The sequence below is a fragment of the Dasypus novemcinctus genome, chromosome 11 (assembly GCF_030445035.2).
Source record: "Dasypus novemcinctus isolate mDasNov1 chromosome 11, mDasNov1.1.hap2, whole genome shotgun sequence".
In the NCBI taxonomy this organism is placed as follows: Eukaryota; Metazoa; Chordata; class Mammalia; order Cingulata; family Dasypodidae; genus Dasypus; species Dasypus novemcinctus.
The window spans coordinates 45228174-45251459 of record NC_080683.1 but is presented as its reverse complement, the minus strand read 5'-3'; the positions used below and the strand labels follow the sequence as shown (position 1 = coordinate 45251459).

At 41.8% G+C, this 23286-nt stretch overlaps 1 pseudogene; it reads right to left on the bottom strand.

The window, feature by feature from the left end:
- Window positions 1-4711: 4711 nt before the first annotated feature.
- Window positions 4712-5810, bottom strand: LOC101435726 (protein TFG pseudogene; annotated as a pseudogene).
- Between the last annotated feature and the right edge of the window lie 17476 nt (window positions 5811-23286).

Sequence of the window (23286 nt, the reverse complement as noted above, 5' to 3'; positions counted from 1 at the left end):
TTTTGGGGTATAATGTTCTATAACTCTATGTTATATCTAGTTCATTTATCATAATATTCAAGCTCTGTTTCCTTATTTGTCCTCCTTTCAGATGTTCTATCCAATGCTTAGAGTGGTGTATTGAAGTCTCCAACTATTATTGTAGAGACATCTATTTATCCCTTCAATTTTACCAGTGCATGCCTTGTGTATTTTGTGGCACCCAGGTTAGATGCACAAATATTTATTATTGCTATTTTTTCTTGGTGAAGTATCCCTTTTATTAATATATAGTCACTTTCGTCTCTTTTAAGAGTTTTGCATTTTTAAAATCTATTTTGTCCTATATTAAAATCACTACTTCAGATCTTTTTCGATTACTATTTGTGTCAAATATCTTTTTCCAACCTTCCATTTTCAGCCTGATTGTGTCCTTGCATCTAAGGTCAGTCTCTTATAGATGGTTAGTATTCATGTCAAGAATTTCCTTCTTTTTTTCCCTGGAATTTTAAAAACAGATTGGGTTCTTTCAACTTTTGCATGCCTTTCCTTTCTTCCTGCTTGTCTACATCGTTGTAGTCACTCCCGTGGATCTCAGTAGCAGAGAACTGAGACTGTCATATGGTCCTCATGGTCCATGTAAGGCCCTGCTCTTGTTTCATATAGTGAATATCTCCCCCTTACCTCCAAACTCTACTTTGACTCCCACCCCTATCCTTTTCCAGCTCCATAGGTTTTTACTCAAATAGACCTGGTTTCTAATAGGCTTCTACTCAAATATGACCTTGAAAAAATATGGTATGGCTTTGTGTATGCAAGTGATAAAAATGTTGCAAATATTTTTGTGGAACAGATTTAATTCTTCTTTTAAAAAGATTTATTTCTCCACCCATGCCCCCCACCCCCTGTTTTGTGCTCACTGTCTGCTCTCTGTGTCCATTCACTGTGTGTTCTTCTGTGTCTGCTTTTCTTTTCTTTAGGTGGCACTGGGAACCAATCCTGGAACCTTCCAGAATGGGAGAGAGGCACTCAGTCTCTTGAATCACCTCAGCTTCCTGGTCTGCTGCATCTCTTATTGTCTCTCCTCTGTGTCTCTCTTTGTTGCATCACCTTGCTGTGTCTGCATTCCATGCGGGCCAACACTTCTGCTTGGGCAAGCTCACAAGCTTGCCTTCACCAGGAGACCCCAGGAATTGAACCCTGGATCTCCCATATGGTAGACAGGAGCCCAATCGCTTGAGCCACATCCGCTTCCAGATCTAATTCTTTCTTTTTAAATCCAATGCCATGTCCTTAAGATCTATCTGTTTCTGAGTATACCTTTATTTCTTTGCTTTTGACAGCTGCACTGTGTACCTCATGCACATTTGCCACATTTTAGTGATCCTTCCCCCAAGTATTGGACATTTAGATTGCTTTCAGCTCCCCTTTCCACAAACAGTGCTTGTGAGGAACATTCTTGTATGTCCTACTTCGTAGATATGTCAGTAAATTTTGCAGGAAATTATCCAGAGGTGTGCTTTCCGTGAGGTAGGACATGTTCATGCTTTTCATACTTAATTTCATAAAAATGTTTTTAGGTTGTATAGTAGAATGGCTGAACCATTCTTTACTTCCACCAAAGGTGCATAATGACTCCAGTTTCTTCAAAATCTCACAAAACTTTGGTAAACCCAGCTTGTATGAATAAGGTAGTATCTTTTTGTTTTAATATGTATTTCTCCACAGTTAGATATAACATCTCCTCATATTATTGTAAGTCATTTATTTTACCCTTCTTTGAATTATCTAATCATGTTCTTTGTCCATTTTTCTATTGGGTCTCAGCTTTTATTTGCAAGGTTTTTTTCCACAGGGTCCATTCATCAGTATCTTGTTGTTTTATGGTGTTGCAAGTATCCCCAAATCTGTCTCATTTGTTAACTTTCTCTGTGATGTTATTTGTTGAAAATAAATACTTACATTTTAGGTATTTTGGAATACTTATACTAAAAAATTAGTTGATGTTTATCTGAAATTCAAATTTAACTGGGCATCTGTATTTTAGCTGGAATGAGAGTTTTCTGCCATTCCAGACCCTCCTCTTCTGAATAGCTTCCTATGAAGGATTGTTTCTGTTAATATACTTATATATATTATATATAGCCAACTCTCTCTTTACATATTTTCTGTTAAGATTGCTAGCATATTTGCAAGTTTGGCATATTTCTATTGTTTCAAGAGTTAATATCACCATTAGCCACTAGGTGGAGCTCTAATCTTACGGCAGTTCTTAAGACTGAGTCCCATTTAAGAGGTAAAGTGGCCTTTCTCTTAGAATATTAAGGACACTTTTTCAAAGCAGTCTTTGTGTTTATTATTTCTTTTGAAAAGCTTTTCTATTGTAGTAACAGACAACTCAAAATTTCCCATTTTAACCATTTTCAAGTGTACAATTCAATTGTATTGATTGCATTCACAAAATTGCTCTACCTTCTCTGATACCAATTAACTCTACTTTTAAAAAATTGAATAATACTTTTTTCATTTGTTTAAGTAGCAAGATAAATTTTCAAACATTATAAAAATTACCATATAGTACAATCATTGATCTGTCACAATTTTTTTGTGTGTGTTTTACAGTTTAATGTTTTATCCTCTAGCTTTTCTTCTAACAGGCCACGGAGATCATCAAATACGTAAAAGGAAAAGAGGATAAGTCCATCTACCAGTTGTGTTTCACCATAATAACCAAGCATTCACACCAGGGCAAACCTCATAACTGTGTTCAAAGTTGGGGTTCTGGTCCTGTGTGCAGCCAGCCAGCCTCCTTCTGCAGTTTTTTTAGGGTACTTCGCAGCCAAAGGTCAAGATTACATTCTTTTCCTTACCAGGTCCTTAATTGATTGATTCCTTCTTTTAAAAAAGCAGTGAGTGGAGCAGGTGTAGCTCAGAGGTTGCCTGTTTTGCATATATAAGGTACCTCCTGGAAAAGAAAAAAAAAAAAAAGCAGTGAGTGTAAGATTCAGAACTTCATAGATAGGTAGTATTCAAAACATGTTTTTCAAAGCAGATCCTTTATTTTCTACTCAAGATATTATTTAAAAATCAGGTGTTACATTGGATTCTCAATCCTCTGCTAGTGAGGTATTTTGTTTTGTTTTGTTTTGCTTTTGACTCTTTAAGAATTCAGAAAATCGAAGACCCTGACCCGTTCCTGGAGAGGTGACCTGCATGAAGGGAGGGTGGCTGATGGCCAAGCTCCAAGGACACTGCACAGCCTTTAGGGGTGAGGAGACTGCTGCCCTTTTCCATACCTGAGATGACTGACCATGATGACATTCATAATGACAATTTATCTCCTGTTCATGGATTGCTATGCTGGTTTTCCTTATGCTTTAATAAAACATATAGCATTACATGTCTTTATTACTTGTATCAAGAAGGAGAGCAAGATAAGGATTTTGAAGAACATTTACTTCCCTTACCCTCCCTGCCTTCTGCCCTGTGAGTTTTAAGTTGTGTAAATTTTCTTTTAGAAGGAAATGGCTCAAGCCTTGAATATCATGCCCTCCTACTTAGCAATTTATCAGGGCCTTCTTTTATTCATATATAGGAAAAGTTGTCCCTCAGACAATGGCTTCTGGGTCCACCTGGTCCAAGGAGTTCCTGGCTCGACAGTGGCTCAGAACCTTTCCTCTGTGGGAGAGGAGCAGTGACTGTAGTGCTTTGATGTAATTCCAGATACAAGTAAAACAGTAACAGCATTCACGACAAACGCAAACCAGAACAGACCCAGGCCAAATTACCTGCTAATGTTATTGTCCTGGACAGCTTTATTCTCTGAAAATGTATGTCTGTTGGACTTCTTCGATCATTAAAATGCCTTCCAAGATGCCATTCCCACCTTCCTATCAGGGTATGTCCATGGATCCCAATTTACGATGCAGGAAGCTAGGCTGGTAGGAAGGAAGATTTCTTTTTCCTTTGCATCTAAAAATGGTGTGTATTTAAAACAGAATGTTTCCTAAAATAAAATCTTACTTTTTTTTTTCATTCACTTTAAGTGTGTTCAACCCTCTATTCCAGGCATGTGCTAGGTATGCCAGCTGCACTGCTGAAACATAAGGCAGGGAAACCACGGCAGTTACAGTCTGTTGGTTACATAGGAAGCCTACCATTCTGTTTAAAAGATTAAAAAAGATAACGAGATGGGAGAGTCAACTAAAAATGTACTTTTGTCATTTGAATGGATTTTGCATCTTGTGTAGTATGTTCCAGGTGTATCTAATTAATACTGTATTTTTATTTTATTATTTCCTTGTGTTTTGTTTTATTGCTCCTTTTCTTGGGTTCAGTCATCTTTATTAGCCTATCAGTTTTACATTTTGTGCATAATATCTAGCTGTCTTCTTAAAGTGATCTTCTTTAGTATATCATATTAATAGTAAAAAGCCAAGAGAGCTAAACCTCAGCCTAACCTTTCTTTTTTTTTTTTTTTTAGGAAGTGCCAGGGATCAAACCCGGGACCTCATACGTGTGAGGCAGGTGTTCAACCACTGAGCTACATCTGCTCCCCCCAGCCTGAGATTTTAATATCCTTTGGACAAGGCAAGTTAGAAAGTCAACCAGTGTATACACATTTAAGAGCAGCGTTCTAAAATAAAATAACTGGGACGCTGCTACATTTTAAAGCTGGGGAGAAAAAAAAATTCCATCTTGGTCTTTTATCGTGTTCCAGCTAATTAGACTTTCATTTAACAGAAACAGTGATATAAAAAATGTTCTGCTTTTTAAGTGTCTTAAACAGCTGAACAGGCAGCTGTTGAGGCTGAGCAGAGAGGGCAGGCGCCGGGGCCGGGGAAGTTGGCTGCTGGGACTGCTGAGGTTGCTGGGTCCAGTCCGCCCACTGCCGCCTGAACACGAATCCCGCACGGTGTCGGCGAGCGCGAGCCGCTGGCTGCTGGCGTCTCAGCCGCTGGCTGCCGGGTCGGCGGGGCTGGGCCCTCCGCTCGCTGCTGTCTCAGCTCCTGTTCTGGGTGGCTGCGGTGGCTGGACTCCTGGTGGGCGAGCTGCTGAGGAAGAGGAAGCGATGCTGTCAGTCCTCAATGCTCTTCTGCAGCATGGGTGGCCCTGAAACCTGCCCATCTGTTCAACCAAACACTGGCGTGACATTTTTATTGATTTCATCTTGTTTTTGTTTTTTTTTATAAAGGAATCCAAAAAGCACACACACGTGCAGCTGTAAGTTAAGGAGATCGCTTTCCAGAAGAATCTGAGACAGCAGACTTTTCTTCCCTACTATCAACAGGATCATTTTCAGGAATATTGGTGGAGGGTCCTAGTTCCCCAGGTTAGTTCCAAGCTATCCAATGAGCGATTAACTTCATTTCGAGTCCTGTCAGTTCTTGGTGGAGATACTTCACGTGGCTTGATTCAAGGGGCCTTGGTTGGCCATTAACAAACCATGTCAGTTTCAGTATCCTAGCTACCCTGAATTGCAAAGGAAGGGTCAAAGCCATCAAAAATTGTTATCAGAGGTCCATCATCATCTTTATACATTATTGTAACTTCAGCAGTACTCAGTTTTCCTCTGAAAACTTTCTGCACCATTAGCACTAATTCATCATAAGTAATATCTTCGTTATGAATGGGAGTCACCCACCAGCCTCCCCAAGTTGAGCTTTGATTGGCTTCCCACTCAGGTCCAGCTAGCCATTCCTGGTGGACTCCAGGAGGCGCTCTGCAGACACCTCTAGATAAAGACGGCTTGCCGGAGCCGTCGCGGTCGCCTCCCGGTGGGTCCCGCTGGTCCCACTGGTGTGAGGCCGCCGCTGCCAGCCCCGGGGCATCGGGGCATCGGGGAAGGCTGCCGTCCTGACCTGCTCGGCTGCCCTCCGCTGCCGCGCCTCACTCACAGGCTCCTGTTTTAGCTCTTTTAAATGCTGTTTTTTTTTTTTTTTTTTAAACACACATACAAATGTAAACAGTACAGCAAGCTACACAATGACAAGTAAAATTCCCCTTCCTAACCCACTCCGCTTCCTAACCTACTTCCAAACTTTTTTCCATATTTGGCCATATAGAGTTAACTCTAAAAGAAAATTCCTTTTTCTTAAACTTTCAACTGAAAAATTTCAAACATAAACAGAGATAGAGCGAACAGTGTAAAGAGCCTGATCTACCTGGTTACCCGCTTCACAATGATGGGTGATCTTATCATAGTCCCCAGTCCACATTGTTTTTATGCAAATTGTGGACATCATATCATTATATTTGTAAATATTTGCTACCTGTTCATTTTTCAAAATTTTGAACTTTTTGTTTTGAAATACTTTCAAATCCACAGGACAGTTACAAAAATAATACAAAGCCAGATAACTTTAATATATCTGTCCCACATATCAAATTTTAACATTTTGCCACACTTGCTGTATCATTCCATCTATTTATCTATCCATCCATCAATTATTTTAACAGTCTATCACCTGAGTAAATGTATGCGTCATAGTCCTTGAACACTTATAAATGCCATTTATGTTTCTTAAGAATATTCACTTACATATCCATCTTAAATGCAGTTACCAAGTTCAAGAAATTTAACATTGATATAAAGCTTATGGTCTATATTTCAATTTTTTCTTTTTTTAAAATTATCTAGATCACACAAAATGTTACATTAAAAAAAATAAGAGGAGGGAAGCGGCTGATCTACCATATGGGAGGCCCTGGGTTAACATCCTGGGGCCTCCTTGTGAAGGCAGGCTCGCCCACAAGCCGTGGAGAGGGGCTGGCCTGCAAGCACCATGGCCTGCAAGCGCCACAGAGAGCCAACTCAGCAAGATGGTGCAACAACAGCAAAAAAAGGGAGACAATTGAAAAAACATAGAAGAGCGCACAGCGAATGGACATAGAGAGCAGACAGCAAGCAAGCTACACGGGGGGAGGATGAAACAAAAACATAAGAGGTTCCCATATACCCCACTCCCCACCCACCCACTCAATTTTTTCTTATGTCCCAATAATGTCCTTTGAGTCTTCTCTCCTCCCTTGTTAACTCCCATCCAGGACCACGTCTTTAATTGTCAATAGAAAATGAGTTAATGGAGCAATGCAATGTGGTTGCCCTTCCTTCTGTCCCTCCCTTTCTTCCTTCCTCTCTTTCTCTCTTTCTTTCAATTGTGGGTACTGTGCTCCTCTAACATCCCCCAGCAATGTGTGTGTGTGTTAAGCACTTCCTTACTTTCTGGCACTACAAAGATGCTTAAGGCTTTTCTCATATATTTTCTACCCAGCCCTAGCATCAGGCATTTCCCCAAGGATCCCTTGTTCCTTTTAATGGAATAGTATTAGAAATCAAGATCTGGGTACTAGGTATGCTTGTTGCTCCTGGGGTGATTTTTTCCTTTTGGTTCCTTTCAGCTAACAAAGCACAGAAATATGTGTGTGTGTACTAACTTGTATATATACATAGATCTATAAATATTTTTCTAGGTAACCACTTGTATCTGTATTAAATTAAACATGAATATTTACTGATGTCTCCAACTTGAATTTATTACCATATAGATCATTCTAGCTTCCTTCCTTGCTATCTATAAATTCCTACTTCAACCTTATCAACTGGAGCTCAGTGCTTATATGCAATTTCTTTTCCTTTTAGTTTTACAGACTCCATTGATTTCTAAAGTTACTTAGCTCAACACCTTCTCCCACTCCCCCTTGTGTGTGATTGTTTCACACATTTATAGTAAGTTAGATTCTCTTGTCACAGTCTGGGTTTTTTCCTAGGATCCCACAATGTCCTAAATTATTTCTTTTTAATTTGCATACATCAAGGTTCACTCTTTATGTTATAAAGGTGCTTTGCACAAATGTTGTGTATCCACAATTACAATATCAAACAGGATAGTTTCACCACTGTAAAAACCCTCCATGCTTTCCTTGTTCACCCCATCCCCCCAACCTCCCCCCGACTTATCTTTGTACTGTTTCCGTAGTTTTGCTTTTTCAAGAATGTGATATAATTTGAAACATACAGTATCTAGCCTTTTCAGGCTGGCTTCTTTTACTTAGCAAAGGGCATTTAACGTTCTTCCATGCTTTTTTGTGGCTTGATAGCTCATTTGTTTTTAACGCTGTATATAATATTCCATTATAAGGATGCACCACAGTTTCAATTAATTTTTTTTAAAGATTTATTTTTTTATTAATCTCTTCCCCCCCCGCCAGTTGTCTGCTCTCTGTGTCCATTTGCTGTGTGTTCTTCTGTGACTGCTTCTATTCTTATCAGTGGCACCGGGAATCTGTGCTTCTTTTTGTTGCGTCATCTTGCTGCGTCAGCTCTCCATGTGTGCAGCGCCATTCTTGGGCAGGCTGCACTTTTTTTTTTCGTGCTGGGCGGCTCTCCTTACGGGGCGCACTCCTTGTGCGTGGGGCTCCCCTATGTGGGGGACATCCCTGCATGGCAGGGCACTCCTTGCGCGCAGCAGCACTGCGCATGGGCCAGCTCCACACGGGTCAAGGAGGCCCAGGGTTGAACCCGGACCTCCCATGTGGTAGACAGACGCCCTAACCACTGGGCCAAGTCCGCTTCCCTCAATTAATTTTTAATTGCTTTCTAACACATTGTATGACTCCATTAACTCATTTTCTATAATGGACATGTAGGCTGGTTTCTTTTTCTTCATTTCTTTCTTTGTGCCCCTCCTTGAGGGAGGAGCATATAGATTTCTCACTCCATTCATGTCACACGGGCAGGCCAATGAAATATGAAGAAGTTTTAAGAGCTATCACATGTATCTGCCATCACTCTTTTGACTGTGCCATGAGATTGGCCTGTCCTAGATGGGGGCTTCTCCTTTAGCTGGGTCCAAAAGAAAATATAACTTATAAAAAAAGCCATGTAAAAGAAAAAGAAATCTTTGTGATTATAAGTCACTGAGATTTCAGGGTTCTTTGATGCACATAACTAGTAAAAATTAATGAGTACATGCCCAAACCTCACCTGTATCTTCCAATGCACTCTCCCCTGACTTTAGCTTTTCTTCTTGTTATTCTGTGTCTATAATTCATTCAGTTACACTGAGAGGATTTTGACTTAGTTTAATATCTTGTTATTTGACTTTAGATTGCTTAGTCTATGTTTATGACAAAATTTGTTAAATTTTAAATCTGTGTTTTCTTACCTATGATGGGTAATGAATTCCATAGAACTGCACTGTCTAATACAGTAGCTACAGTCACATATGGCAATTTAAATTAATTAAAATTAAATTAAACATTAAATTTTTCATGGCACTAGCCACATTAAAAGTTCTCAATAGCCACCTGTGACTAGCGGCTACCATATTGGACAAAGAAACATTTCCATCATTGAAGAAAGGTGTATTGGACATTGCCACAAAGCCGTAAATGCAAATTTGACAGACATGCACAGATTCCATGAAGCTGTCTAGCATGGATCTCAGGGTACAATTCTTTGTTCTAGTCATTATGCCATAAACTTGGTTTGGGATCAGTATCTGACTTTTAATTAACTGAAAAAAATTGAGAGTCTATAAATTACCCGATTGCCCTGAATCTTGACCTTAGGGAAGTGGATGTGGCTCAAGTGACTGAGTTCTCACCTACACTTCTCCTAAAGAAGACAAGTGGAAAGCAGATGTGGCTCAAGCAGTTGAGTTCCTGACTACTACATGGGAGGCCCCTGGTTCAGTTCCCAGTGCTTCCTAAAAAGAAGATGAGAGCATAAAAATAAATTGGAAAAAAAAAGAAGAAGATGAGCAAGACAGCAAGCTGACATGATGGGCAGGCACGGTGAACTGATGCAACAAGATGACACAACAAAAGACATAGGGAGGAAAACATAATGAGAAATCCAATAAAGCAGGGGGTGGAGGTGATTCAAGCGATTGGGTGCCTACCTCCCGCATAAAAGGTCTGGGTTCAGCTCCTGGTGTCTCCTAAAAAGAAAACCAGCACACAACAAACAGACACTGCAAGTGCAAACAACAAGGGGGTGGGGAGAAATAAATAAATAAAAACTAAATCTTAAAGAAAAGCAGCTATTGTAAATGCAAGGCATCAAAACTGGCCTATTACAAGGAAAGAGGCTGCCTTCCTCACCAATGTAGGTATAGGATTGTGTGTATATATAAAACAGGGGAAGGTATTTTCAAATGAAGCACTGACATAAAAATAATACAGGCAGGAGCAGATGTGGCTCACGCTGCTGAGTGCATGGGAGGTGCCGGGTTCTGTTCCTGGTGCCTTCTAAAAAACAAAAACAAAGCAACAAGCAAACAACAAGTACTACAACAATAAAACCAGGGGAGCCAGTGTGGCTCAGTGGTACCTCAAAAAAATAAAATAAAATAAATTAAAGGCAATACTTTATGCCTTATAGGCCTCAAATATTTGAACTCTTTTTTCTAATTCTTGCAAGGAAAAGATGATTGCTTTCTTTTTCAGGCCCGAAAACTCAGGCTTGCATAAGTAAATTGTCCAAGATCACATAACCTATAAATGGTCATATTAGGTCTCTAATCCAGGTCACTTTGGGACTATCCCTCATATTACCTACCTAATTTGTTCTGACTTCCTGGCTAGTACTAGCCCCAGTGAATTGTGAAACCTTTTTTTTTGAAGCTGAACAAATGTAGGTTAATACTACAAAATGTTAGTAACAGACAAAAAAAAAAAAAAACCAAACCATTATACTAAGTGAAGGAGACAGACACATTACTACATATTGTATGATTCCATTTATATAAAATGTAAATATAAATCAATTTATAAAGATGAAATTAGATTAGTGTTTACGTAGGGCTCAGAAGAATGCTAAGGGGTGTGGTCTTTTTGGAGTAATGAAATTGTTCTAAAATTTTTGAGGTGATGAATGTATATAACATTGTGATTCTACAAAAAGCCATAGATTATACACTTTAGAGAGATCATATGATATGTGAATATGTCTTAATAAAACTGTTTAATAAACAAATAAATGTGCAAGAATAGCCAGAAATAGCAGCTATGTACAAGAGGAAATATAGAGAGATTGAGAGGTGAGGAAATTTCTTGTTCATTTATCTGTTTTCTTGTATAATTATTATTGAAATAATGAAAATGCTCTGACAATGCTTGAAATGATGAATATACAACTATGTGAGTATACCAAATGCCATTGATTGCACACTCTAGATGAATTGTATGCTTTATTAATATGTATAAAATATTGATTTGTTTAAAAAAAAGTCTGCTGGTGATTGGAGGAGAGAGATGTTGGAGTGAGGCCTTTGGGTCTCAGAAGTCAGAGTGGGAATCACAATGACATTTTTGTTCTAATGTAAAGAATAAAATGAGGGAAGCGTACTTGGCTCAATGGATAGGGTGTCTGCCTACCACATGGGAGATCCACAGTTCAAACCCTGGGCCTCCTTGACCCATGTGCAGCTGGCTCATGCGCAGTGCTGATGCGCTCAAGGAGTGCCCTGCCATGCAGGAATGTCCCCCGCATAGGGGAGTCCCACGTGCAAGGAGTGCGCCCCATATGGAGGGCCGCCCAGCACGAAAGAAAGTGCAGCCTGCCCAGGAATGGTGCCACACACACAGAGAGCTGACACAACAAGATGATGCAACAAAAAAGAAACAGATTCCTGGTGCCTCTGATAAGGACAGAAGCAGTCACAGAAGAACACACAGTGAATGGACACAGAGAACAGACAACTGGCGGGGGCGGGGGGAAGGGGAGAGAAATAAATAAATTAATTAAAAAAAAAAGAAGAAAATGAATATTCTGTACGAAGGAGATGCGAAGATCAGGCCTGCCAAGGTCAGGTCTGGGAAAAGTATTTCAGACCTTGCAGAAAATTCCCACACTGAACCCCATCCACAGAAATAACATCACTTACATGTGAATTGTATTAGGTGCTCTGCTACAACATGCTGCACATGTTCATTTAACAAAGTAGATCTGCCATTTGTTTAAGAAGTTTTACCAAATCCGTAAGGCTGGTGAGGACAAAAGTCTGGCACTACCTGAAGGCCGAGGTGGTTCCGAAGTGGGAGGAATTGGGGTGTGCTCTCAGCAGTGCTTGGTGTGGGGTCCCAGTCCCCCCACCCAAGTCCTCAGCATGTAGCTGTCTGTGTGACCTAGACATAAGTTAAAGGTTAACAACCCTCCCAGAGGGGAGAGAGTGCATAGATGGTATCATAAACTATAATCTTCCCAAAGCAGTAAAGTCCTTGGTAAACTGCTTCTTATGAGCATAGTGAAAACAGCACCACACCCCATGTGTACACTTCACATGACCCTGGCAGGAACTCTAGACATGCCGTATGGAATGTCCTTGTTCTGGAACCCCTAATAGCACCTCTCAATTTCCCATCTCTTCGTGCAGTGTTATCTTCACTCTCTGAACCACCACCATCAGAGAGCCTGTCCTGCCATAAGGTCCAATAAAGCTTATGCCTGACTAAGTACCAGGTGTGTTCTTTGGTCTTGCAGCCTCACCAGCTTGTGCCCTTTAGGAATTTTGTGTAATAATTAGTGAACCACAGCCAGGAGACCTAAGGACCACCAGCAGTGGTGGGCATGAGCTCCAGGAAGGGAGAATCCATGGGGGAAATCCCGAGTTGGCCTATAATGTTCATGTGGGGAAGGGTGGCTGCCCTCCTGGGTGAGTGGGGTCTGCTGAGAGGATATGGGGATGCCCAAAAAACTCCAGCAGGTATGCTGGCTGTGCTACAGCAGATAGCAGAGCAGCTGCAGTTAAATAAGGAAAAGGGAGAGTGCCAGATGGCAGCGGCTCTAGCCTGGCTGCTGTTAGGAGCCTTGTGGGTGGCTACCAAGGCAGAACAAATGGCAAAGGCTCCGTGCACCACTTAGAAGGGAAGTTAAAATTAAAGAGGGGTATGCGCCTAGTGCAGGCAGAGATGAAAGATGCCTTAGCCGATTGCCTGAGCTGAGCGGATGATCAGTTATACTGCAAATTCTGTAAACTGGAAGAGTTTAATGGGATGTTATTTTGACAGTTTCAAGTTTTATTCACATTTTATTTTACTTTTTTAAAAGATTTATTTTTTATTTCTCTACCCTCCCCATCCCCCCAGATGTCTGCTCTCTGTGTCCTTTTGCTGTGTTCTTCTGTGACTGCTTCTATCCTTATCAGTGGCACCAGGAATCTGTGTTTCTCTTTGTTGCATCATCTGTGTTTCTTTTTGTTGTGTCATCTTGTTGTGTCAGCTCTCCATGTATGCGGCACCATTCCTGGGCAGGCTGCACTTTCTTTCATGCTGGGTGGCTCTCTTTACGGGGCGCACTCCTTGCGCATGGGGCTTCCCTACGCGGGGGGCACCCTGTCATGGCATGGCACTCCTTGCACGCATCAGCACTGTGCATGGGCCAGCTCCACATAGGTCAAGGAGGCTGGGGGTTTGAACCGCGGACCTCCCATGTGGTAGGGGGATGCCCTATCCATTGGGCCAAGTCCGCTTCCTTCACATTTTATTTTGATCAGACTTTTTATCAAGGTGTTAAAAAGAACTTTCAGTTTTGAATCAATAGCTTACTTCTGAACTTCAATCCTAAGTGTTCTCCTGACAAGTAATTCAGAAAATACGTTAAATGTCTGTCTGTCTAAACTGCTAAATTAGCACTTAACTGCATTTATACTACTCAAGTATTCCTAACTGGTAATGGATACTAATAAAAGTGTTTCCAAGAATGAGCTTGCATATATAGGAAACGTTGATTCCAGAGGAGATCTTAAAAGCAGTAAAAATCAGAATGTGAAATGATGGCGAGCTTGGAGACAGCCATCCAAAAGAGTAAGAATTATGAGTCAAATTAGTAAGTTTTATGTGTCTGTTGGTATGCCTTAATTCTTTTTGTGTTTGTTTGGTGTATATTTTCATACCTCTGGATGGTAATATTAAAATAACAAATGTGGGAAGCGGATGTGGCTCAACTGATAGAGCTTCTGCCTATCATATGGCAGGACCTGGATTTGATCCCTGGGGCCTCCTGGTGAAAAAGAAGAAAAGAAAGCACACCTTTGCGGCAAGCCAGTGCCCACATGAGTGCCTGCATGGTGAGCAAGTGCCCCGCCCAAGTGAGTCATGCAGCGAGATGATGACACATCAGAAAGAGACACAAGGGGAGAGTCAAGGCGAAGTGCAGCTGAAACCAGGAACTGAGGTGGTGCAATAGACAGGGAACCTCTCTCCCTATCAGAGGATTGAATCCTGGTGAATCCTAGAGGAGAGAAAATGAGAAGACAGCACAGAGAGCAAAAACAGCAGGGCAGGAGGAGGGGAAGGGAGGAAAATAAACAAATAAATCCTTAATAAAATAAAATAAATGAAAATTCTTAAAAGAGCTCTATTTAAATTGCTAAAAATTAAATGGGTGCTTATATAGGTAAATGAGTACTTCTGAAGCCCAAATTGGAGAAGCAAAACAGAATAAAAAGTCACATAAAATCTGAATAAAGAAACAATTTAAAGAAAAGAATTCTCCCATAACCTTCCTATAGCCTTTGTTGCCCCCAGGGTCTTCTCCTAACCTTCATTGAATTCCAGTGACTCATTAAAACCAGTAGAGGAAACTAAGGCGATGGGCTGGGTGTGGAAAGACAGGGGAGATGTGAGTTTAGCCTAGAATTCTGCCTACTAGGCCTGGAAATTAAAATAATAGGACAGAGGGGATATTACAGAATAAACCTTGTTTTGTAGAGTCTGTCCTGCAATTCCCTAATTAAATTGAACAGCTTTTGAGATGACAGTCATAATCCAATGGCCAAATTTCAGTAAGTAAAGAAAAAGTCCTTAAAAGCTATGGAAAAATTGTGCTTAAACTAGTTTTTGATGTCACCACAGAAAACTCAAAGAAGTTAGAAGGGGAAAATGTATGGTATTGGAAGCTTCCTCATAGGCTCCCCTATCTGCTACTTTGTTATCTACTAATGGAAATGTTGCTTCTACTGTATCCTGTTAGACCAGCACAATCTGCCCCTTATGTTCCCCATAAATATCTTTTCACCGGTAGTGCCCTAGCCAATACCTTCTACAGTGGACTTCGGCAGTAACCAATGCCCACAAGGAAACCCAAGGTTGGATTCGCACAGACTTACCATCCTCAGGTGCTACTGGTCTCCCTTGTACCATAACTTCTGCAAATTGGACAACGTGGAACACCTTGCTGGCATGGTAGGATACCACCCATCACCAAATTTGGAACAAGACCTTCTCGTTTAAGTGTGAGATTCAGCTGCTATCTTTCAGTGAGACTCACAATTGTCTATTTCCCTTGTTAGGGAACAGGTGACTAAGCCTGGGCCTTTATTAGGATATGCTGTATATAATGGCTTAGGATGGTTAACGGCTGAGTCTGCCACCCTAGATCGCATCCGCCTCTGTTTGCATGAACGGCAAGAAGGAATCGGTGATGGGGGGTGGCTACTCCCTGAGTTGTGTGATTTTACTATCAAGGCTGAATAAAGCCCCCCACCCCCACCCACAGTACCACGCATTGGTTGTTTTTGTGCCAGGAGGAACTGCAATTATCATTGAAAAACACACAACAGCTTTAGTCATTGTCTTTCATGCTCCTGCTGTGGAATGTGGATGCAATGCTTGTCCTTTGGCCAACGTAGGCTGCTACGTGGGGTGGATTGTGGGGACGCAGGGCCATGTTCAAGTCCTCAGCATGTAGCCACCTGCGAGGCCTAGACATAAGATGAAGGTTAATCACTCTCCCCAGAGGAGAGAGAATGTATAGATATTATTGTAAACTATAATCTTCCCAGAGCAGTAAACGTCCTTCCTACCCGCGTAGTTAAAACATCACCACAGGCCATGTATGTCTAGCAGGAACTCAAGACATACCCAATGGAATGTCCTTGTTCTGAAACCTTTAATAGATCACTCGTCATCTTCCCATCTCTTTGCAGAACCGCCGCCATCACAGAGCCTCTCCTGTAATAAGGCCCAATAAAGCTTATGCCTGACTGAGTACCAGGTGTGTGCTTTGGTCTTCCCCCTGCACTAACCGTGCCCTTCAGGAGCTGGGTTGCAGCGCTTGGTTCCCATCTCGGTTTGAGTCCCGCAGCTCTGAAGGTTTCCGGAGTCGCCAGGGATTGGCCCGAGGGAGGGAGTCTGGGACGTTTTTAGGCACGGGAATCTGGGGACAAGTTGGGGGCGGGGCCGCGGACCCGCCTGTAGGTCCCAGCGCACCCACCAAGTCCAGGCATCGGCTGTTTACTCCCCTCGCCGCGGAGGTTCCAGTCCTTAGCAGGCCTGGATAGGGGGAATCCAGGTTCTCCAGGGCGCCTTAGACCTTGGAGCCGTAGACGCCTCAACCCAAGTGCAAGTACCCCGCCCCCCGCCTCTGGTAGTGTGGTCCTAAACAAACTGGTTCATGTTTGCGAGCCTCAGTTTTCTTGCTGGCGACGATTTAGGCTGAAAGCCCGCGGGGGGCCCTCGGCCAAGGTCGGTCTGAGTTGAGCCATCAAGGTCGGCGCGCGGTCGCAGGTTCCCTCTCGGGCAGGGCTGGTGCGGCTACTGCAGCTGCGAAAGAACCGAGACCAGGAGGGAAGCAACTCCCGGAAGACGTGAGGCTTTAAGGAGGGTGGAATCCTAGGAGGTATGGCTTCGTTCTCCAAACCCCCGTCCCCCCAACTCCCTCCCGAATTCCAAATTCCGTCCTCGAGGGACCCAGTGACTCCAACGCGCCCAGACAGCGTTCGAGGACCCTTAGACGGCAGAGAGGGAAAACGAAGGGTGAAGGCGGCGCCAGATCATTCTCCTTCAGAGACTAATTGTATACTTTATTACTATGTATCAATGAAATCGTTGTGTTAAAAAAAAGAAAAAGGAAATGGAGGGGCGGGCGAGGCCGCGGACGGGGTGCGACCTGGCGGCGCAGGTCGGAGGACAGGCCGCGGAAGGGGCGGTCAGGGGAGCAGAAGAGCCGCGCGGCAGCCACTTTGCCCCGCGGCGCGGGATGGGTGCGGGGGTCAGGCACCGCCCGGACTGCCCAAGCCCAAGCCCCGCGCAGGGATCTTCGACGAGACCCAAATCGTAGGCTCTCTTGGCAGAATTATTCTAGACCCGTGATCATTCACGTCCGGGCCTGGATGGTTTCAGCTTTGCTTGGTGAGCCAGCCCGCACCTCCTGCCCAACTTCCCCGGCCGGCCTCCCTGTGCGGGGTGGTGGAGTTAATTCAGGGCCCCTCGGCAGTTCCTGGGGCCCTAGATTACGCGTTGGGCCAGTCTGGGTGGCCCTGGATGTGCCTTTTTGTCGCGACCTGAACGCCTCTCCCTTGGTATCTGGTCCCTTCCTACCCGCTGACCTCAGGGACCGGGAGTGCCCTCGCTCGCCGCTGTAGCGCCCCTTCCCCTCGCAGGCGACCACCTGCATTTGCTCCCGACCCTCGAGCGGTGGGGTCAGCTCAGAAGAGTTGTGTTTTTGTCCAGCCCGCGAGGCGAAGCTGTGATCTTCATTTTCGGGGGGCCCTTATTCCGGACCCTTGCAATTTTACTGATGGTGACGATGTATTTCCAGCTTCCGACCCGCCAAAATCGAGGTGAGTGGATTCAGAGCCCCCCGTAGGGAAGGAATTCGCCCAGCTGGGGAAGGTAGGTTTCCTTTCCCGCGTCTTTCTGGTACACTCCTCAAGCTCTTAATCTGAGGTCCTTTGACAGTTTTGAGAAAAAAAAAAAAAAAAAAAAAAAGAAAGAAATCAAAAGCCCCCAGGCGTGGGTTTTGGCGCCTGATAGGATGAGTGAGAGGCCTTTGGGAAGGGAGCCTGGGGAAAGACCCAACTGTGAAAATCGAGGATATCTGGGCACTCCAGGCCTAGACGTCCCCGGGAAGTGCTAGCGCAGCAACTCCAGGGACATCTCCTTTGTGGGCTTGGCCTGTCACTTAGATACACTGGGTCAGTGGATCTCAAAGTGTAGTCCGTGGACCAGCAGAATCAGTCAGCTGGGAACTTGTTAAAATGCAAATTCTCACACTCTACCCCGGCCCAAAGAATGGGAAACTCCAGATTGGAGCCGCACAGCAATTTGCTTAATGAGGTGAGAGTCTGAGTTTGAAAACCACCTGTTTAGGGTCATCTTCACAAGGCAGGCTCCCACCAGCTCCTTTCTTTTTAGCGCAGCAGGAGCCTCTGGGTGCTCCTCAGGGCGATCGGTTTAGGGCTGGGACCTGCCCATAATCCGTTATCCAGATGGCATTGCTTGTGGCATTGCTCCTGGGAGGAAGAGGGTGCTGACCTGGTAAATAGGAAGGCTCAGGCTCCAGTTCTCTTGATGCCATGAAAGTTGGGGAGGCTTGTGGTGTGGTGGGGCAAGGGTTTTTGATTTTGTCAGGACTGAAATTATTGCAATCTTGAGCTTTTAAAGGAAGTTTCATAATAAATGATATTTATAGGCTTTGCGTTGACAGTTCTTTCCAGATAGGCCGGGGAAGAGAAAAAACATTTTCATACAGCTAGTTTGAGCTCCTCACAGTATTTGGGGGCATGTGTGAAAATTTTCCGGACGAGCACACAGTTCCTCCTGCTCTAGGTATATGCTCACCTTTGTCCCTGGGCTCCTACCAGCAGGAGCAGAGATTTTCAAGGAGGGAGTTGTCTGTTGTAGGGGATGGTGCCCAGCAGTCCAGACTGATGAGGGCAAAAAAGAGCTCCTTGGTTCTGTACTCCAGGGCTCAGTGCCAGCCTTAGCCGGAAGAGTTCCACTGCAGCTGTGTGGTTCTTAGAAGCTAGGTTAGAAGGAGTTCAAGTGTCTCAGTGGAGATCACTTGTGGGGTGGCGGTGTGTTTAAGTGGGCACTTTTTGGTAACCAGAACTCAGATATAAAGAAGCTAAGTGACTTGCCCATGGACACACAGCCACTGAGTTAGTGGCAAATTTGGGGTTGGAATCTGAGCTCTTATGCTCTCTTGTCCCTTTATTATAGTGAATAAAAACTGTTACACTTTCATTAAAACCAATGAGAGACCCGGCACTAATACTTTCCTTTAAAGTGAACGTAACCAGCAACAAGAAAATAGAATAAGAAGAACAAAGTGACAAAGAGAAGATATAACACTTACGCAAAAACAACAGCTAATTAATCTCCAAGAGTAGACAAAGAAGCTAAGGAACTGATTAAACCTGTCAAGATAAAATGATGACCAGACAGCAACAAAAAACTACAAACCAAACCAGTAATCAGGAAAACATGGCTGAATCCAATCAACAAACTAAAAATCAGGAAGGGGAACAGAACTTCGTTCAAGCAATGAAAGATTTCAGAACATTTATCACCGACAAATTTGATGAAGTAATGAAAGAGGTTAACAACATGAAGACAACACTCGGAAGGGAAATTGCAGACATACGCAAAAAGATAACAGATATGATGGGAATGAACACCACAGTTCAAGAAATCAAAAATACACTTGCAGCAAATATCAGCAGACTAGAAGAGGCAGAGCAGAGAATTAGTGATGTGGAAGACAGTACATCAGAAATCAAACAGATAGTAGAAGGGGTCGATAAAAAGATAGAAAAAATCCAGCTAGGACTCAGGGACCTGAATGACAATGCAAAATGCTCAAACATATGTATTATAGGCATTCCAGAAGGAGAAGAGAAGGGAAAGGGGTCAGAAGGAGTGTTGCAGGAAATAATGGCTGAAAACTTCCCAAATCTACTGAAAGAGACAGATGTACATATCCAGGAAGCACAGCGCACTCCACTAGTCATAAACCCCAACAGGCCCACCCCAAGACACATACTTGTCAAATTATCCAATGCTCAAGACAAAGAGAAAATACTAAAAGCAGCAAGAGAAAAGAAAACTATCACATACAAGGGAAGCTCCATAAGATTAAGTGCTGATTTCTCATCTGAAACCATGGAGGCAAGAAGGCAGTGGTATGATATAATCAAAGTACTAAAGGAAAAAATTTCCAACCAAGAATACTCTATCCAGCTAAACTAGCATTCAAACATGATGGAGAGTTCAAAATATTCGCATAAACAGAACTGAAAGAGTATACCAATAAGAAACCTCCCCTTCAAGAAATTCTAAAGGGAGTTCTGCAGGAAGAAAGGAAAAAACAGGACAGGCGGAGTTGGAGGAGAGTATAAGAGCAACAAAAAAAGACAATAATAGAAGGGAAAAAAATACAAACAAAATATGACAAACACAAATCCAATCAAAATATGGCTAACACAAATAATTCCTTGAAAGTAATAACACTGAATGTCAATGGATTAAACTCACCTATCAAAAGATTCAGACTGGGACATTGGATAAGGAAATATGACCCATCCATATGCTGTCTACAAGAGACACATCTTAGACTCAGAGACGTATGGAGATTGAAAGTGAATGGCTGGAAAACAATCATACAAGCAAACAATAACCAAAAAAAGGCAGGAGTAGCTATATTAATATCAGACAAAATAGACTTTAAAGGTGAAACAATTGTGAGAGACAAAGAAGGATACTACATTTTAGTGAAAGGGAAAATCTGTCAAGAAGATCGAACAATCATAAATATTTATGCTCCTAACAAGGGTGCCTCTAAATATGTGAGGCAAACGCTGGAAAAACTAAGTGAAACAATAGATGCATCTACAATTATAGTGGGGGATTTTAATATACCACTATCTACCTTGGACAGAACATCTCAAAAGAGAATCACTAAAGAAACAAAACATTGAACAGTATATTAGAGGAGCTGGATCTAATAGACATATATAGATCATTACACCCAAACACAGCAGGATATACATTTTTCTCAAGCGCACATGGATCATTCTCCAAGATAGACCATATGCTAGGCCACAAAGAAAAGCTTAATGAATTCAGAAAGATTGAAATCATACAAAACAATATCTCTGACCACAGTGGAGTCAAGCTGGAAATTTGCAAGGGACAGAAGCCCAGGTTTCACACCACGATTTGGAAATTAAACAGCACAATCTTAGAAAAACAGTGGGTCAAAGAGGAAATATCAAAAGAAATCAATGACTACCTTGAAACAAATGATAATGATAACACAACATACCAAAATTTATGGGATGCAGCAAAAGCAGTACTGAGACGGAAATTTATAGCCATAAATTCATATATCAAAAAAGAAGAAAGCAAAAATTGAAGAACTAACTGCACATTTGAAGGAATTAGAAAAACAACAACAAAGTAACCCAACAGGAAGAAGAAGGAAGGAAATAACAAAGATAAGAGCAGAACTAAATGAAATAGAAAATAAGAAAGCACTTGAAAAGATAAGCAAGACCAAGAGCTGGTTTTTTGAGAAGATCAACAAAATTGACAAACCTTTAGCGAGACTAACAAAGAAAAAAAGAGAGAAGATGCAAATACACAAAATAAGAAATGAGAAAGGCGATATCACCACTGACCCCACAGAAATAAAGACTATCATAAGAGGATACTTTGAAAAACTATATTCCAACAAAAATGACAATTTAAAGGAAATGGACAAATTCCTAGAAACAAATAAGCAACCCATATTGACGAAAGAAGAAATTGATGATCTTAACAAACCAATCACAAGCAGAGAGATAGAATCAGTCATTAAAAATCTCCCAACTAAGAAGAGCCCAGGGCCAGACAGCTTCACAGGAGAATTCTACAAAACATTCCGGAAAGAACTAACACCAATCCTGCTGAAACTATTCCAAAAAATCAAAACAGAAGGAACATTGCCGAACTCCTTCTATGATGCCAACATTACGCTAGTACCAAAGCCAAACAAAGATACCACAAGAAAGGAAAATTACAGACCAATTTCTCTAATGAACCTAGACGCAAAAATACTTAACAAAATACTTGCTAATCATATCCAACAACACATTAAACGAATTATATACCACAACCAAGTGGGATTTATTCCAGGTATGCAAGGATGGTTCACCATAAGAAAATCAATCAACGTAATACACCATATAAACAGATTGAAGGAAAAAAATCACATGATTATATCTTGCAGAAAAAGCATTTGACAAAATACAGCACCCCTTCTTGATAAAAACACTCCAAAAGATTGGAATACAAGGAAATTTTTTGAACATGATAAAGAGTATATACGAAAAACCTAAAGCCAACATTGTTTACAATGGCGAAATCCTAAAATCCTTCCTTCTAAACTTAGGAACAAGACAAGGATGCCCATTGTCTCCGCTCCTATTTAACATTGTCTTAGAAGTACTTGCTCGAGCACTGAGGCAAGAACCAGATATAAAAAGCATTCAAATCAGAAAGGAAGAAGTCAAAATTTCACTATTTGCAGATGACATGATCCTATATATAGAAAACCCTGAGAGATCTATAACAAAGCTTCTAGAACTCATAAATGAGTTTAGTAAAGTCACAGGTTATAAGATCAATGCGCAAAAATTGGTAGCATTTCTGTGCACCAATAATGAGCAAGATCAGGAGGAAATCAAGAAATAAATACCATTCACAATAGTAAATAAAAAAATCAAATACTTCGGAATAAATTTAACTAAAGAGGTAAAAAACGTATACACCGAGAACTATACAAGACTGTTCAAGGAAATCAAAGAAGACCTAATAAATGGAAGAATATTCCTTGTTCATGGAGAGGAAGACTGAATATTATTAAGATGTCTATCCTACCAAAACTGATCTACACATTCAATGCAATCCCAATAAAAATCAACACAGCCTTCTTTAAGGAACTAGAAAAACTAACTATGAAATTTATTTGGAAAGGAAAGAGACCCCGAATAGCCAAAGACATACTGAAAAAGAAAAACGAAATTGGAGGAATCACACTACCTGACTTCAAAATATACTACAAAGCTACAGTAGTGAAAACAGCATGGTATTGGCATAAGGAGAGACACACAGACCAATGGAATCGAATTGAAAGCTCAGATATAGAACCTCACATATATAGCCATATAGTATTTGATAAAGCCATCAAACCCTCTCAACTGGGAGAGAGTGGCCTATTCAACAAATGGTGCCTGGATAACTGGATAGCCATATGTAGAAGAATGAAAGAGGATTACCATCTCACACCTTATACAAAGATCAACTCAAGATGGACCTAAATATAAGAACCAAGACCATAAAAACCTTGGAAAGCAGTGTAGGGAAATATCTACAGGACCTTGTAATAGGAAATGGATTCATGAATATCACACCAAAAGCACGAGCAGCAAAAGAACTAATAGATAAATGGGACTTCCTCAAAATTAAATCCTTCTGCACTTCAAAGGAGTTTGTCAAGAAAGTAAAAAGGGAGCCAACACAATGGGAGAAAATATTTGG